The sequence below is a fragment of the Chaetura pelagica genome, unplaced genomic scaffold (genome assembly GCF_000747805.2).
Source record: "Chaetura pelagica isolate M959 unplaced genomic scaffold, ChaPel_1.0 scaffold425, whole genome shotgun sequence".
Classification (NCBI taxonomy): domain Eukaryota; kingdom Metazoa; phylum Chordata; class Aves; order Apodiformes; family Apodidae; genus Chaetura; species Chaetura pelagica.
In genome coordinates, this window is record NW_009953205.1 from 311,988 (window position 1) to 329,369 (window position 17,382).

Below are 17,382 nucleotides of genomic sequence, written 5' to 3' on the forward strand. Positions count from 1 at the left end.
TAAAGAATAATTATATGGAACATTCCATGTTGTATAGGGCATTTCTCTACATTTTAATTAGAATGAATTATTTGATTTCTATATAACCTGTTTTAATTGCATTCCATGTGCATCTATAAACTTTAATAGCCGTGGACACTGGAATTGTTTTGGGAGTTTGTGAGATGGTCTAACGTAGTTTCAAGGGAGCTGCGTTTTTATTTCTTTTAAACTTTCTAAAAAATGATTGAACTTTCAGCCTTTCCCTTGTATTTTTTTTCTTGGATTAATTTCAAGTTGGAGTGAAAGCCAGTGATTGTGAGGTAGCGTGGATTTGACATTTTCTCATGTACCCCACATATTATTTGCAGTAAGATTAGCATCAGAAGGACTGAGATCAGTGGTCTTTGCTTATGCACACCCTACGTTTCTCAGATTTTTTATTTTTTTTGGGGGGGGGGCGGTGGGGAGAGGGTAGTGATATTTAGTTTCCCTGTCCGAGCATATGAAATCAGCTTTAGCTGGGTGTTTGTGTCACAGAGCTTGCCAGGTAGAGTGTAGGTAGAGGATAAAATGAAAGCAAAGAAAGTAGTGTAAAAAATTAGAGACACTGGAGTGAATGCAAAGGAGAACTCATGGTCTTTGAAATTACAATCCTGAAATGAGTGGCAATGAGCTGATAAAGCAGCATAGATCTGTGTGGACAGAAGAGGCTGCTTAAACCCAAGATCTAAAATGATTTAAGCATCTTAATGTATACATTATAGTTGTCCTCAGCTAGAGGCAAATCCTGTCTCCTGTGACATGTGCACCCATTTAAAATCAATGAAAGCTGGAGATGTGAGAGCCCTGGTTTTGTGCTTTAGCTTTTGCCTTGTGTGACTGTTAGCAGAGTTCCCCTGGAACGCATCTGGGTGAGTTAAACTTGTCACCTTTGTGACAAGAATACTCACATAAGTAACCATAATAGTATTAACTCTCACAAAATATTTAAAGAATCTGGCCTTTGGCTAGTAATATTTTTCAGATGTCGCTTTGCTTTTAGCAGTATAAGAAAAGTTACATTTTTACCCTGGATAGTGGATTTATTTTCAGTAAATGGCAGAAGTGCAGCTCTCTTCTTCACCTGAATAAAACCTCTTTCAAGTTCAAAGCGTTCAGGTACATAACTCTAAGCTGTCCCTTCCTGATGCACAGTGGGCTACCTAGCTGTTTTTAAGGTCTCAGAGCAGGGCTAGCAACCTCAACTAAAGTAACTGCTCCTTTTATTTCCTCATGACTTTGGGTCTGTTTTAAGTTCTAAAAAGACCACACAAACAACCTGAGCCAGAGCAGGAATAGAGATGAAAGATGAAGATGGTAACTTTCAAAAATAAATTGTTTTGCAGCCAATGAGTTCTTTATGACTTCTACTTGAAAGCATATATCAGCCCACGTTAAATTAAAATGGCATCTAAATTGAACTAAATAAGCTCTTTCTCATTTAAAGTTTCCAATTAAAGTTTTGCACATCTCTGAATAGCAATGCCAAGTTCTCAGGAAGCTGAAACCAGGAAAGCTTTGATGAGGACAGTGCTTTTAAAACCCACTCCTGCCTCCCACCCCACAATTTTGTAATGTTGAAGGCTACCTTCTCCATGAAATATAAATACAAAACATATTTAAATAATGATAATGTGCTCTCCTAAATTTGTCTTAATAGTTAATGTTGTCTTCATATTTTTAAGTTAATGGTGGGTTTGGTTGGCTTTTTAAAAACTTGCTGAAAAAATCTGGGTCTCAACCGTGATTGCAGGTAGATTTAAAAGGTTAGTTCAAAAGGAATTAACAAACTCCTTCCTCTGGAAGTGCAGTAGCAGAGGCTAGACAGGACCAGACTTTGAATTCAGCAAACTGTCAGGTTTCCATTAGCTCGACTTGGCTGAGTTTTACCTGAATTACAAGGTAGTGAATTGGCAACATTTTCTGGTGGAGTTGTCATACTCAACCAAGACTAACTTTATAGAGGGGTAAGCAAAAAAGGCCTTGAAGAAACATCACAAAAACTAAATCCTCAGTAGGAAATTCATGGGGAGTCTGAAAAAATCCTTGCAGTTTATACTGAAATGAGTAATTTCAGGCAAGGCCTTTATCCCTTAGCTCCTTTAAATGCATCATTACATTCTTGCTTTATGGAGAAATAATAACCTGTAAACAAATACACCCCTTTGCAAGGCTTCTAAAGCCATTGCCTGCCAATGGAAGCACATCGGCTCCTTTCATACTTCCCACAGATCCCGTTTACGTATAAACCCAGCTGCCGAGTATTCGGCTAAAACCTGCTGGTGTAACACGAAGGCATTTCTTTGAGCCAGAGCCTCTTCATAAAGAAAAAATGCTTGCTTGACATAGACAAAAAATGACAATGTAAGTGGATCACCTGCCTGAAATGCTCTCATGCAGTACGGCTGTCCAACCCTCATGTCATCCTCACCTGACCCCTCAAGAATTCCTTTGATCTCCCACAAAGATATTAGCCTCCAGGACTGTCATCACCCTGCAGATGTCCTCCTTGCAGGAGGTGGTGGCCTGCCCAGGTACAGGAGCTGTGGCTATGGCTGTCCCCAGTATGTGGAACAGCTGCAAGTGCTTGAATGATTGGATTAATATTTAAAAACTTAAAAAAGGAGAAGCTGCATCATTTTCATATGCAATCTCTTTCCTCTTGCTGTAATGCTGCCCATCAATTTGGCATTGCTTTTGTGTATATTTGAACATCATAATTTCACCAGGCAATGGATCGCTTTTGTACCTTGCCACCAAGTCTTCTCTTCTGGAGTGCAAGTCTCCTCTTGTGGTCTTCAATGTGTAAGTGAGCATGCTGACTCACATAGCAAAACTGAAACACTTGCAAAGGTTTTCTATAAAATCCATGGCTATGAGTGTCATTCACCATCTCATTTACCAGACTGGCTGGTCTTATAACACTTAATACCGCTGGGGTATTACAGCTCTAAGAAGTTTCACCAGTTTTGCAGGGACTGTAGTAGTTTGCACTGTGGATGAGGCTTCAAAGCATAATGAAAGCACTTGTTAATCTGTTTTACTTCATGTAACAATGGAGCAGGAGAGACTTAAAAAGCAGTCTCCCAGGTGAGCAGGTGGCAGCTTCCAAATGAAGAATAAAAAATTCTTAGGACACCCTAATTTGGTTGTTTGTCATTACCTGTCTCACAGAAGCCACTAAGCATTAACAGTATTTGGCTGCCTGGGTCCTCTCAGACCTTTTGGAAATCTCATCCCATACCAGAGGGGTGGGATCCATATGGTAAAATCAAAGTCCAACCCAGATGTAGATGGAATTTGTATGCTACTACCCAACTCCTTGTATCAATAAGGAGATGTTTTTGTAAAATATGGAAAGCTACAATTTCAATGGAATGTAATAATTTTCAGCTGGGTCATGCCAATGGCACACAGCCCAGAGCCTCACAGGTAACTTGCCTTTGGGAGCAAAGCCTGCAGCCCAGCCTGGGAGGAAATGAGCCTGTTGTACCCCAGGTTGTCCTCACCCCTCCTTTGGAAGAGCTGTGGCTTTTGAGAAACAAGGAAGGGAGTGCATCTCTGCCTAGTTATGCTGCTTAAGATCCACTTTTAACATGTTTTTTCACTAGTCTGGAGAAGTTTTGGTTTTTTAAAAAAAGATAAATTAAAAACCCATCCTATAAAATCAGATTTTAAAAGCTTTTGAATTTTGCTTTTTACCTTTTTCATTTTGTATTTTTCTTCACTGTAAAAATGTAATTTTGGCGGGGCAATGCAGGAAAGGGAACAAATTCAAGTCTCTTCATTCTATGAGTATATTTAAAAGATGGTGTTTCAACATCATCACAAATCTTGCCAGTACCTGAAAAGAAATTTAGTTGTTGCTTTTCAAAAGTGCCATTTGTATTAAAATGATACTTCAATCACACAGTATTTTGACAATTTTCAGATAGCTCTTCTGACTAATTCTCTCACAAGCAAAAGGAAAGTTGAGAATCACCCCAATTTGCTACTTTCTTAAAGTTTTGCTTTTACCACCCAGCACAGCCTTAGAAATTAGCCAGTGGCTAGAAGTGTATCACAGCAGTGGTGCATTTCTTTAGTAAATGGACTGAAAATAAAGTAAGAGTGCAGTATTTCTCTCAGTTGTAATATGTTGATGAACCTGTCAGAGCAAAGACAAACTGCTCTGGCTTCTCTGCCTGTTGGAGCAGAGCAGCCAGGACTGTAACTGAGACATTGTAGACAGGTGCTTTGAAAATTACTGGGTTTAAGTAAGGGATCATGTGGCTTTCCTATATGATCAAGAGGTTGATCCTTGCAGATTCCAACACCCTACAGCCCCATTTGCTCCTTGATTGTATGTCTTTTATGTTAATAAATGATCCTGTCGATTTGAAATGGCTTTTCACACAAGTAATTCATTTTGGTGCAGTCTCAGCCTGTGACCCAGCAGAAGTCTAATTTAAACCTTTTAAAGGTGATTTTATTCAGAAGTGAATTTCACCCTATTACACACAATCACTGTAGTCATTGAGGTGATGCACAGGTATGAGTGATGCAGAATCAGCTCCCAGGTATGCTCTCAAAACCCTGTAATTTTGCTAATGAAAAGCACCACAGCTATAGGCAAGAATGGTGGTTCTGCAGAATCTAGAAGCTACATTGCTTCTGCCTTTGTTCTTTGATTTTTTTCATGTGTTACAGTTTTTATATAAATCAAGGAAAATGTATAAATTCCACACTATGCACAATATTTAGCATCTTATTAGAACTGGGCCTTAATTGTTACCTGGAGGTCTGTAAGTATCTGCAGTAGTTTACTGCTGCTAAAGCTGTAATTACATTTCAGCGTTGATTCACACTTAGGCCTTTTTGTCATTGTATTCAGCAGTAGATTTTATTTTTAAAAATGCATAAAATATAAGTATTCAAACTGCAAAGATGCTGTACTAAAGGTAAATTGCCAAATGTTCTGCAATTTTCTCAATAGTTTTATGATAATATAAAGCTAGTATTTTATCAATTTATTTATTTTTTTATTCAAGAAGGATTGCACCAGCTAAGTATAAATTATAAATCATACTCTGTTTTACACGTGAAATGGGAGCTCTGAAGTGTATCACACTCGAGCAGATGGAGGCTAGGTGTTTTCATGTTTTTCTGAGCCTGTGTTTTGTTTGTGATGTCATTTTCTAGATACTGTATCCTTACATTCCTTTGCATAGTGGCAAGAAGCTATTGCCAAATAAATACAATTATTGACAAGTGTTACTGGCAGCAGGGGGCAATGACAAAATCATCAGTAACACACACACAAGCCAGAGAGACATTTGTAACACAGAGAAAAATGAGCTAATTGAGCAGCTGTTCAGGTTTCATTACATCAGAGATTTTATTTAACAAAATGATCAAAACCAGTGAATTATAAAGTGTTAAATATATATTTATTCAGGTAGCCAAAGTTATTTCTTGCTTTATTCATTATAGAAGTGAGACTGAGTTTTGGTGCAATTTTGAGATCTGGAAGGAAACACCTTAGAAGGATGCTGACTAATTTACAGCCTGTTCATCCATTATTGTTAATAAGCACTGTTTTATTGTGTTTACAAACAGAAAATTGAGCTGAGATTTCTTGTTCCTTTGATAGCACCTTCACTACAAGGTAAGAACATGTTAAAATCATATGGCTTTTGAATGAAATCGTTTCTTGGCTCCGTTCGCTTGCAAACTGCCTTTAAGGCTGAGGGAAAAGGCTGCAGAGGGAAATGGCCAGTTTTGCAGGGCAGAGATGAGAAAACGCAGCTTGTGCCTGTGACACAGGCAGAGATGAAAGCAAAAGAATTGAGAAGCACTTCTTAGCCAAGAAAAGAACCGGCATGGGCTCCATAGAGTTAGATTAAACCAGCTGTAAAACAGGAATTTCCGTCATTGTTATTGCCCAGACTTTGAACACTTTTATCAGCTGCATGTGTTAATAGCTTGTTAATGATTGATGCCGAGGTCTTTTATGACACCAAATGAAAGTGAGAAATAAGTGTGGGATTTGGAGGTGACTATTGCAGTCTCACTCTTTCAGTAGCACTCTTTGCAGTATTTCAGCTATGTTTTAAAACATTTATGCCTGCCAAGATTAGATAGGTTACACTGCAATTCAGGATAATACAGAAATACCCTGAGTGGGCTGTTCATTCAGCCCTACACTGAGCAGTAAAAACCCAGTAACCTTCAAAGTGAAAAGCTAAATTTTAGAAGGTGATGCAATTCTAGAGCGTGTAAGAGAGGATGAAATGTATTGATGACTTGGTATGCAAGGCAAATAAAGACCAGATTTGCCGAACACTGTTTAAAGAGAGCCTTGTTAAAATTGCTCAGGTATTTAAATTAGGGATTTCTTCCGTCCTTCATTTCACCTGGTTCAACAATGCAGGTCAGCATATGCTTCAGCTCCAGAAAAGTCGGTAGGACACATTAGCATGATGCATTTCTGTCATTCTCCGTCAGCTGTGTATTCTAGAGCTGAACACTGAGCGTGCTCCCTATTAGCTTAGATAAGCCTTTCTGCTGATCGTAGACCATTTCGTGTGGTTATTTACTTCACACCTAACCACATTCCTTCTCTTTTTTTTGCCTACTAAACTAATAATCAACAGAAATCTGTAGACACTGGGTACTTAGTATCTCTTCAGGAAAGCACAAGAAATGTGTAGGTGTCTGTAAGATTTAATATGTATTTATTTTTCTATGTTCACATGATTCCTTTCTAACATCACTGCTTGCCTGTCTTAAATCCAATTAGTGAGCTCTCTACATTGCAATAAACTGCTCCTTAGGAATAAAATTTCCTTTGTGAGCAAAGCCTTTTTCCTACAACACTATTGCAATTTTCTGGTTTTTCAGTGCCTTATAAAGCATTTTTCAAAAAGCAAAATAAGCTCTAGCACTGCATTTACTGCACTGCTCCCTCTTCCTGTAAAATGCTTTTCCATCCATCTTCAAACAGTTTTACTCTAGTAAAAATTTCTTTGGAGGATAAAAAAAAGATGTATAATAAAATATATAAAAGAGCAAAAGAGATGCATAGATCCTACCCAGAATGAGCAAAACCTAATTGCTAATGCAGTTGTGTAAGATGGGAAAGATCCAGGTTGAAATCCCTGGTCTGAATCAAGGACTTAAACCCAGATTTGTCACGCTTTGAGCAATTGTTCTAACTGCTACAACCGTGCTGTGCTTTCTAGATTTGAAAAAAGAAATGCAGTTGAATATCTAACAAAACTCTTCTGCAGAAGGGATTGTCAGAACTGGTATGTTCTTGTAAAAGTTGTATTTCCTACAAATAGATGTTTTCTGGAAAATGTTACGTTATTTTGTTGAGCTGTTTCTTTTCCTATCCTTTAACCAAGTGAATTTTGACTCACAGCACACAGCACGCTTAAGTGCTTGTATTGGTTTTCCAGTCTGTGTTAACCCTTCATGTTCCAAATGTTTCAGAGTTTAATTAGCATCAGAGAGTACTGTGAATCTTTCAAGATGACTTTGGAATAGGGTAACCCTTGATTTTAGCTGTGATCCTGGACTTGGGATATTATTTTCTGTAGTATTGTGGTAATGGGTAATTCTAGGAATTGGGAAACCTGACGTGTATGTAAATGACACTGGTGAATTTTTTCTGGTCACTGTGTCCCTTATTCTCATTATTTATTCATGCTCTTTGTCCTTTTCAGAAATAACAAATTAGACCTTAGGAGACTTGAAGGTTCAAAGGGTTGGTCATTAGTCTTTACTAAGTCCAGTTCTGTAGAGATTAGAACAGGAAACACCATTAAACTTAGCCATTTCAGCATTTCACTGAGCCTAAATTCAGACAGCACTATCACTTTCCTCAAAGGATATACAAAAGCCTATTGTGTTATTAAGAAACTGACTTTTTTCCCCTATCTATCCATTGTAATCAGTTCATTCTGGTGTCAGAGACATTAGTGGGTTTAGATATTCCTTTATGTAGAATAAAAACTGGCAGAAAACCCTGATGAGTTTTCTGACTGCATCAACTGCCTGTATGCGCTTTCCTGACTGATTCAATGCAGACTGGAACTCTTAGAAATGAGATCAAGGCTGTAGGGGAGTGATATCTATTAACAAATTAAGAAATGGTGGCTTTGAATATGTAGTAGTCATCATGAAAATGCCAGCTCTCACTATAATGCAGCATCAGAGAACGATGGTTTCTTTTTTAAAGGAGATTTCTGTAAGTAAGTGTTAACAAATGCTGACTCTATAATAGGAACCACTGTAGAACATGCACAAATAAAAGAGAGGGAGAAGTAGCCAAGAACTTGCTGTTTGTTTTCAAAACTGTATCTTTTTTGCATAGTCTTTAAAAAAAAACCCAAACAACAAGCCTATTAGTAACAGTGAAGCTTCAGAAGTGCTCCTGGTTGGGGAATTGTAGCCCAGCAAAGCCTGTGTGCTGGGCAGGTGACTGGAAGGGCCATGTGCAGGACAATGCCTGCCCTGCTGTTGCTTCCCCATCCCATCACATAGAGCAGCATAGACAGATTAGTGTCTGCAGGTATTAGTAAATTATTGCTGGAATTACTGCATCATCTCCTGCCTGTCCCTTATTCTGTAGTTAAAGTCCCAGGAAATGAAAAGGTGGGTCATCATTTGGGGTAAGTGCAGACATATAAGCAGTCACTGTGGGTGATTCTGTGCAAGGTCCATTGAAAAATAGAGGCTTCTAAATTACCACATTATTTTGGAAATCCTCCTGTCTCGTTCTAATTTACCAAAATTAATAAAATTCATGTATCACATAATAATTCCAGGGTTCATACAAATTCTCGTTGCTTTCTGTCAGTAGGAAAACACGTGAAGGAGATTTTTATCCTTAGTAACAATAAAATGCATAGGACCCAAATCCTTCCTGAACGTGCCTCTCAGGAAGGGCTGTCAGCTGAATACCAGGGAATTGGGAATCTGTCTAGTGTTGCACACTGAAGTCTGTGCCACATGGTGGTGCGACCACATAGAGAAACCCTGACTCCATGTCTCCTTGCAGAGGATCACTGCTTTTCCTGATTTAGTGTTCTCTGGAAAGTCAAACTCCAGGAAAGTGTGTGTCTGCATTTGTGAATGTGTAGCAATGGTCCCACCTGACTGCCCAAAAAGCAGAGAAGGAAGCACATTGGGAATTCCTGGAAGCTGGAGAAAGGGTTCCGTTGCTAATGCCAAGAAGTGAGGCATGCTCCTACATGGTGAGCAGGATTTGCTCTGGCCCCAGGGTGATGAAGAGATTATTTGACTGTCACCAACGTAATTTGTCAAGGAAATGCACACTGGGAGTAACAAACACTCTGGAGGAGTATTTGCAGAGAATCAGCAAGTGCTAGTATGATAGAACAGACAAAAATATCTGTTAACCTTTGCTGTAGCAAAGGTGGATTAATTTTTCTTATAAATCTATGATACGCAGAAAAAATCTACAGCTATCAGAGAAACAATTTGTTGCAAATTATTTTTAACTACTAATAAAAGGTAATGGGTTAATTAGGCCATTAAACTGTTTTCATTTTGAGAATATGTGGATTCCCTGAGACTATCTCTGGTTTTACTGGGTATAATGAGAGGAAACTGATAGAGGAGCTTTAAAACAAAGCTAAAAGTTGTTGCTGATGAGCCAATCAAAACTCTCTGAGGTGACAAGTTTTTTCAGTAGTCTGTCTTAACCATTCAAAAATAATTTTATTAATTTAAACTTTAAAAAAAAATCTGGTCATTGTTTTATTTATTTTTAGTGAGAAATTCTCAAAATGTTGAAAAGTTTAAAATGTGTTGAAATGATGACATTAAAAGATTTTAATGACTTCAACAGAAGAGTTATTTAAAAAATAAACTCTGAAGATACTGCTGCAGCTAAAGCAGAAAAATCTCTTTTGTTGCAGAGCGGGACCATTATTTGGTATCTTTCATTTTACTCATATGCAAAAAAAGTAAAGGGAGAAGAAAATGTACCTGTATTCCAAAAAAGAGACAAAGTAAAAGGGAGAGGACATGACCACGTGTATTTTTTTACACTCAGTAAAAAAATATTGCCTCACTGATGGGGTTGCTTGTGAAAAGGTCTCTCAATGTTTTCATGGTTGTGAGACTTTTCTTTTTTAAACCATAGTCATGCAAGCTGTGTGTTGCTGAGCTCCTGCTGAGCAACAGAGGAGGAATTACTGGAGCTCCATTCACAGTTTCAAAACTGTTTTGCATTAATGGCCATCCTGAACTGGATTTGGGTTAGGTTTCACTCTGAGCTGTAATTCTCTCTCTCTCCTCCCTACAATAATAATTACAGAAGTATGAGATAGGACCAGCGTCTCCACCTCCTGTTCATAACCGAGCAAACCAAATATTATTACATACATTATTGAAGGGGTGAGGAAAGTTAGAGGTCATGAACTGAGATGTATGAATAGCTGAAGGTCAGATCAATCACAGCCGTGTACTTCATGGCTGAGCCCTCAGCCCGTAGAGACTGGTTTAGTTACACTGCCTTCTACCAGCTGATCACATATTCTAATTGAAACTACAAATTAGATACCTAAGAAATACGTAAAATAAAGGATTCTTCAATGTTTACTAGACAAGTAACTGAAACATCATTTTGTTCCTTTTATTAATGTGTGGGGAGGAGTGGAGGGAAGGGAAGCTACAGACCTGGGGGTAGGTGTAGTACTTGGAAATGAGGTAGAATTCACAGCAAGATAATACCTGTTCTGTGTCTTAGTAGTACTTGTATGAAGAGAAGCTAGTAGAGAAATAGGGGAATTGTCTGACATGAGAAATACGACCTTTTTTGGAACATTCTTTGAATCTCAATGGGTAGCAAAAGATCTCAGATTAGACACCCCAAAATTAATGCACATGATACCACTGTGTCCTCTGAATCTATCTCTAGGATCAGATACACACTTTTAATTGCAGTTTTGGAGTTAGATCAAAATACTGGGGAACTGTGAGTGGAGAATTTTGCTAATGGGCTGGGGAGGGAGAAGGTGGGGTTTAGGGCAAACCAAGCTGATTTTGTTTGCATCAGACCCCTTTGAAGTGGGAGCAGTTTGTAGTTGCTTTGTGTTTTGCATTGCTACTTTTCATATCTGAAGATTCAAACAATAGCTCCTGGTTATTATCCCACATATTATTGATTAAAAGCTTTGCCCAAAGACCTTCCATCTCACTTTCCAGCTTAGTATGATTTACTTTTCTTTTTACTCCCTGTAACATATGATTAATGCTGAGCTAGAGAGTCCCAGTGAGATGAAGCAGTGTGTCAGGTAAGATTTGTCAGCTCGGAAGTATAGATTATTTTATGTTTCTCGAACTTTGTGGGCCCAGGGAACACAGATCTTGATTGTTAAATCCATCCACACTTTCCCTAGGGCTATAATATGCCAAAAACATTAAATAGCCCACTTAATACATAACCTCATTCTGTATGCTTGACTATTTTGTTTTTAATTTTTCTTCCCTTTCCAGGCTGCTCAAATGAAATGGGATCAAAGAAAAAAAATTATCCTCACTGGATTTTGTTAAAATATTAATAGGTTAGGGTTGACTGGCTAAATTGAATATCTATGCTGATCTTGCTTGCATGTTTAACTTGTGCTTAGGAAAATATGTTTCCTAGGTGATAACCTTTTATGTACCAGCCTGACTTCATTGAAATGCATAGAGATAAAAATATGTCACACTCCATGGCCATGCTATTCTTGTGTGGCAGTGTGATTATTCAGATGATAATTGACCCCCACCTGTAGACAGCTCAAATTCTGTAGTCAATCATTCCATTTGATGTTAAAATATGTGAAAGTACAATTATATAATTTACATTACAAATCATCCTGAATGCCAGGCATCTCAGAACCACTGACAAACGAAAGGGGAAAAAAGTCAATAAATGAAGTGAATTACACCAGGCAAAGAATTCAACTTTTCTTATTTGCTCCTATACAACAGCTTTTATGTGGGTGTTGTTGATGGAGCTCAAACAGATACTGCTTAGTACTGAATTTGACTGCCTTTCAGCCCCTTCCTAACTTTGGTGATACTTTCTGGATAAGAATACCTTCATTCACTATGGAGATGAGAGTCCTCAGCAGTAGATAAAGGTAGAAACTAATCCATGTCAGCACAGATTTACACAACAAAGACTGTGGGCCACTGAGTTGTGCTCCAAATACTCCAACTGTTAGGCTTCTGTTTCTGTAGACTTTGGTGTGTATTTTAAAGCTACACAGTGTAGCTAAAGAGCATATCTGTACAGATTGCTGTTTGTCATGCCCCTGGTTAAGGCCTGTTGCAAACTCTGTTGTCAGTGCTCAAATAATGTGGGCAAAACAATCCAAATCAGCTGGTACCATTCCTGCATAATAAATGTATGCAGTAGTGGGCTTTGGTCATGTCTCTGCATCATTCCTGTCTGTCTGAGTGTTGGACACCAAGAATTTAAATTTCACATGAATTTTATGGTAGATGAAGATGTTTTTAACTGTGTCTGGTTTTCTCCTCACATTACTTTGGATCCTTCAACACCTTTACAGCAATGCCCATGTTATGGCTGCAGATAGTATCTCAGACATGGACTAATCCTGACATTTCAAGTCTAAGCATTGTAATCTTCTATTTTTTTTGTGATTCCTCAAAAAAAGAACCTTCTTCTTGAGCAGATTATTCCATGGATCTGTACTGGAACATTCCAGCCTGCTGAGCAAGACAGACCCCACTCAGAAATGTGTAATCAACCTTATAGGAAGAGAAAGTTCAGTGTTAAATCAGTTGACATACCAAAAAGTAAGCCTAAGAGCCAACTCAAAACATTGCTGCTGGTAAAACAGAATTACTGTCATTTTACAAGACAGAACATAAGTTATGAAATTGTTTCAAACAGCCTGAACATCCCTGATATGTGAATGGAAAGGCCTTATTCAAAAGTCTCTGATTTATCATATGGTCTTATGTCTCTGCTCCCAAAGGAAAAGACAGGTATCTTTCCTGACAGTTCTCCTGTGAAACTTCAGCTCTTCTTGTCACTCTCAATTTGGGAGTCCAAGCAGGAGTGTCCTCATCTAATATTTTGTCCCCCTCAGCTGCTGTGAGCAGAAGAAATTCCCAGGACTGCTCAATGTAGTGCAAAGTTGAACCCAGTCAGGATAACTTACACACAGGGAAATACATACTTCTTTCTTTTTTTTCCACTTCCCGCCCCACCCCCCCACCCCCCACTTTTAAAGGCTGTTTTCCCTAGATGTGTTTTAAAACACACTACTACCACAAGCTGCACTCAGGCCTGCCATGAGTGGCTGCAATTCTTCTGACCTCAGCAAAATTCCTCAATCGTTATCCCAGGTGTGAATTTGGCCCGTTGTCTTTAATTAAACCTCCAGTCTGCTCTCGGTAAATTTCACACCCTGTACAAGCATCAAATTATGTTCTTCAATTAGTTGTATCTTTTCTTCTATCCTTTTAATTTCAGGGCCATCAAAGAGCTGGTTTACTAAATCAATTTCAGTGGGAATTTACACATTGTGAATCATAATGGTATGCAAAATTGACTTGGCTAATGAATAGTTAGTGGCTTTGGGGTTAATAGTTTTGGGGTTTTGTCTCAGGTATTTTGTGTTAAATTTAATTTTTATATTATTTTAATTAATTGCTTCTCCTTTTCTCACCTGGGTCTATCTAAGGTGTATTCTCTTTGCCTGCCTCAATTGATTTGTTTTGTAATAACTGTGTGAGGTTTCTGCTTGTCCTGCTTCTATGTGCTAAGTATTTTAGTCTGATGTATAAAGTTTAAATAAAAAGTAGCCTGTACATTATAGCAGGGGTGAAAAAGTTATTTTTAGAGGTTATTGCCTCTTGCTGCTTTGCAAGAGCAACTGATCTGTAATGACCAGTCATAGAACTGCTATTCACAGCAAAAAACATTCCTGGGACTCCTCTATGAATAAAAATAAGTAGAACGGCTATCCTGTTATTAAGGTACAACCTTGATATAAATAAAACATGTCACCACCTCACTCATTTTGGGGGTTCCAGCTTAGGCAGACTGTGCGAGTCACTGTCTGGCTATAAGGGCTGGATTTTGGCAAGCCTGGAAGAGGTGTGTGGATAAGTTTCTGTCCATGCTTTGTTAGTTTTATAATGGGAATGTTACTTTCAGTCTCTTAAGTTTCATTTACTTCCCAAAATCTATTCCTTTCTTAAACAAAATTTTAAAAAGACATATGTATGGAGGCATAATGACTTAATCAATTTTCTGTCTTGGAAATAGCTGCACCATGATTAAAAGTAGTGTTCCCAAGACAGTCTCTATCCCAAGCCTACTGTCACCCAGGAGCTATCGAACCAACAAGATATTAAGATTAAGCAGCCTGTGAAAGAGCTCTTCTGATCCATCTGCTGCTTGGCCTCATTAAGGACTTCGGATGTGTTTTGACAAGATGCTTCTCCCCTGGCATGATAGGATGTGCCATCACAGCCATGTTCAAACTTCTTGGGCCTGGGAAATGAGGTCTATAGGGCCAGATGTGCCCTGGGAGTGACTGGGAGTGACACCTGTTGTTGTATAGTAAATCTATCCATTGCAATGTTGCCAGTTTTTCAGAGATGATGACCCATTGTTCAGTATATGGGCTATATCACTTCATTTTCATAGGTTTCCAGGTAGAGAATCTAACCCTATAAGCTGAGATTTTTAAGAACATAAAAAGACAACAGTAAATAATTGTTCACTCTTTCCCAAAAAGAGCCTGTGGATCTTGCCCCAACATCGAGAGTAAGACTCCATTTTAAATAATGGAATTCTTCAGAATTTTAAGAGGAAGGTTGTTAGTTTTTTAATGCATTGGATAACATGAATGTGTTCTTCAGAGCATGGGTCTGCATTTAACAAACATAGTTTAAATTTTCTGCATTCAAATATGTTGTGAATATAAACACCAGGGAAAAGGGTTAAACTCTGGCAGGATAATAAATATGTATAAGATGGCCAGGTGTAGATTTAAGCTTAAAACAAATTATTTCTGCGTATCTGGGGGTTGAAGTTCATTAACTTCAAGAGGAATAGTTGAAACACAAAGTCCAACTACAGCCCAAATTTAGTAATCCATGAGTTAACTGTCTGAATTTCAGAGTAATGGTACTGCAGACTCTGAGGCATCTGAGCTGGCTCTCTAAAGAGCCAGGTAATGTCCAACTGAGCTGGACATTCCTGACATGAACATAACTCTCCTGCTGCCCATGGTGAGCTGGAGCTAATTAAGCCCTGCTGGACCTGAGCTCATGTACACTGAGGCACTGGGATGTCTTGGCACTGTGAAATGTACTGTGTCCCTTAATACCTATTTTTTCCATTTTCTCCCATTGTGAGATATATCCTAGCATCCCTTGTTTGCATGTGTCATGGAGCATGATCAGATTTTGAGAGCAGGTCTTTATAAGGTATTTTGTAAAGGCAGCAGTGACTCTAGAGACCTTCTTTTCGAAAATAAACTCAGCAGCAGCTGAACTTTTCATGCAGTTTTTGTTATCCTAAATCAATACTATAGCTTTAGGAAGAAGATGGTAGATTCTAATAATTTTTCCCTTATAAATAGTTAGCATAATATTCTGTTCATAATTTACTGGGGCAATTCACTAATGACTCCGGCAGGTCTCACATTTTCTAAGTAGAAACTATCCAGACGGGTAATTCCATATCTACCTTTGTCAGGATATGCTGTGCCTGCCTCTGCAGGCTGGCAAACTGGTACTGACCACTACTGCAGGGAGGCCTTGGGATGTGGCAGACTTTGATGTGGGTCCAGGTTAGCATTTACAGTGTTTCTATACCAAGCATTGCCACAAGAATTACTGCAAACTCCACAAAACTGTTGTCAGTTATTTGTGGTTCTGGAGATTGCATGTCTAAATCCTTTCCATACTTCATATTCCCCCATGTTGTTATATTTCTTTTTGGAAAAGATTTGTGTCACATTGTTATGGAAGGGAGACTAAAATATATCAGAGGCTCTAAAGTTTTTATGTACACCAGCTTTTTTAAAATGCTTTTTTTTTTTTTTTTTTTTTTACCAAAGGAAAGAAAGATGATTGTGTGAAAAGGAGAAAAAAAAATCTCAATATGAACTGAAATATGATAGTACAAAGTTGCCTACCTAAATATTTGAGGGGCAGGACATGTGCTTAGATGATCAGTAGTGGCCATGATCCTGTAAGTAAAATCCAGCTTAGAAAAATTTGGGATTGATAACCTAGGCTGAAGAACAGTTAGTTTTGGAGATACTGTATTATCTTCCTATCACTTTCTGGTAGCTATATGAGAGGAAGGACTGCTGACTGTCTGTCTGTTCTTCCTGATACTCTGTTTTATCAGCAGTCACCCCATTTTTCTTTCTAGGGCCAGATCCAATACCCACTGAAGTCCATGGAAAAAAATCCCAGGATCCTATACCCTGCTGTGCTATATGAGCCAAAGCACGGGTTTTAGAGTCCTCTACATCTGGTTCATTAGATACTGAAATGAGTTTTGCCAGAAAATAATTACTCCCTCCTATAGACAGTGTGTTACATTTGTTAGAAAGGCTCAGTCAGTGAACTAACCCAAATCTCCTCATTCTGTGTGGAGCCCCAAAGGGCTGGATTCCTCACTGATGTACATCAGCCTAGTCCCCAGCTGTACGTCAGTGTGACATGTCCTGAGATATGTGCATAGCTTGGGTTGTTTTAAAAAAGGACATTTTATTAATAGCAAATACAATAAATAATTTTTTAATGTGGGTCTTAGTTTAAGTAAGTATACACTATGGGAGAGAAAAGTATAACCTGCAGCTGTAGTGGTGCAAGGAATGTGATTACAGTATTTTAAAGTTCTGCATAGCTTACCAAAAAATTGTGGCTCTGCCATAGCAGCAGTGTATGCAGCTTGTATTCAGCTATGTGTGTGTAACTGAGTCGACTGCTTATTTTTGAGCCATTGTACTTAGGATAAAGAATGGTAATGTAATTCCAGTATTGCTGGCATTACACATCAGGCATTAAAGACAATTAATGGGCTTTAGCTTCCCAAATTACTTAAGAGCCTTCAGAAGAAATCTGGAGAATAATTTTCAGTCACTGGAATGAAAATGTCACAGTTTTGTGCTTTGGTAAATAACCAGTTCACAGAGATGTCTTACTTATCACTCTGGTGTGCTTATTCATTAAGGGCTAATTGCAGAGGTCTCTAAATGAAACACCGCAAACCACATTCCACTCCAGTGCCAGTTTGTTTAAAGTCTGCAAAGCTTTATTATTAGCACGATTTAATTATGAAAATGGCAACCATGGAGA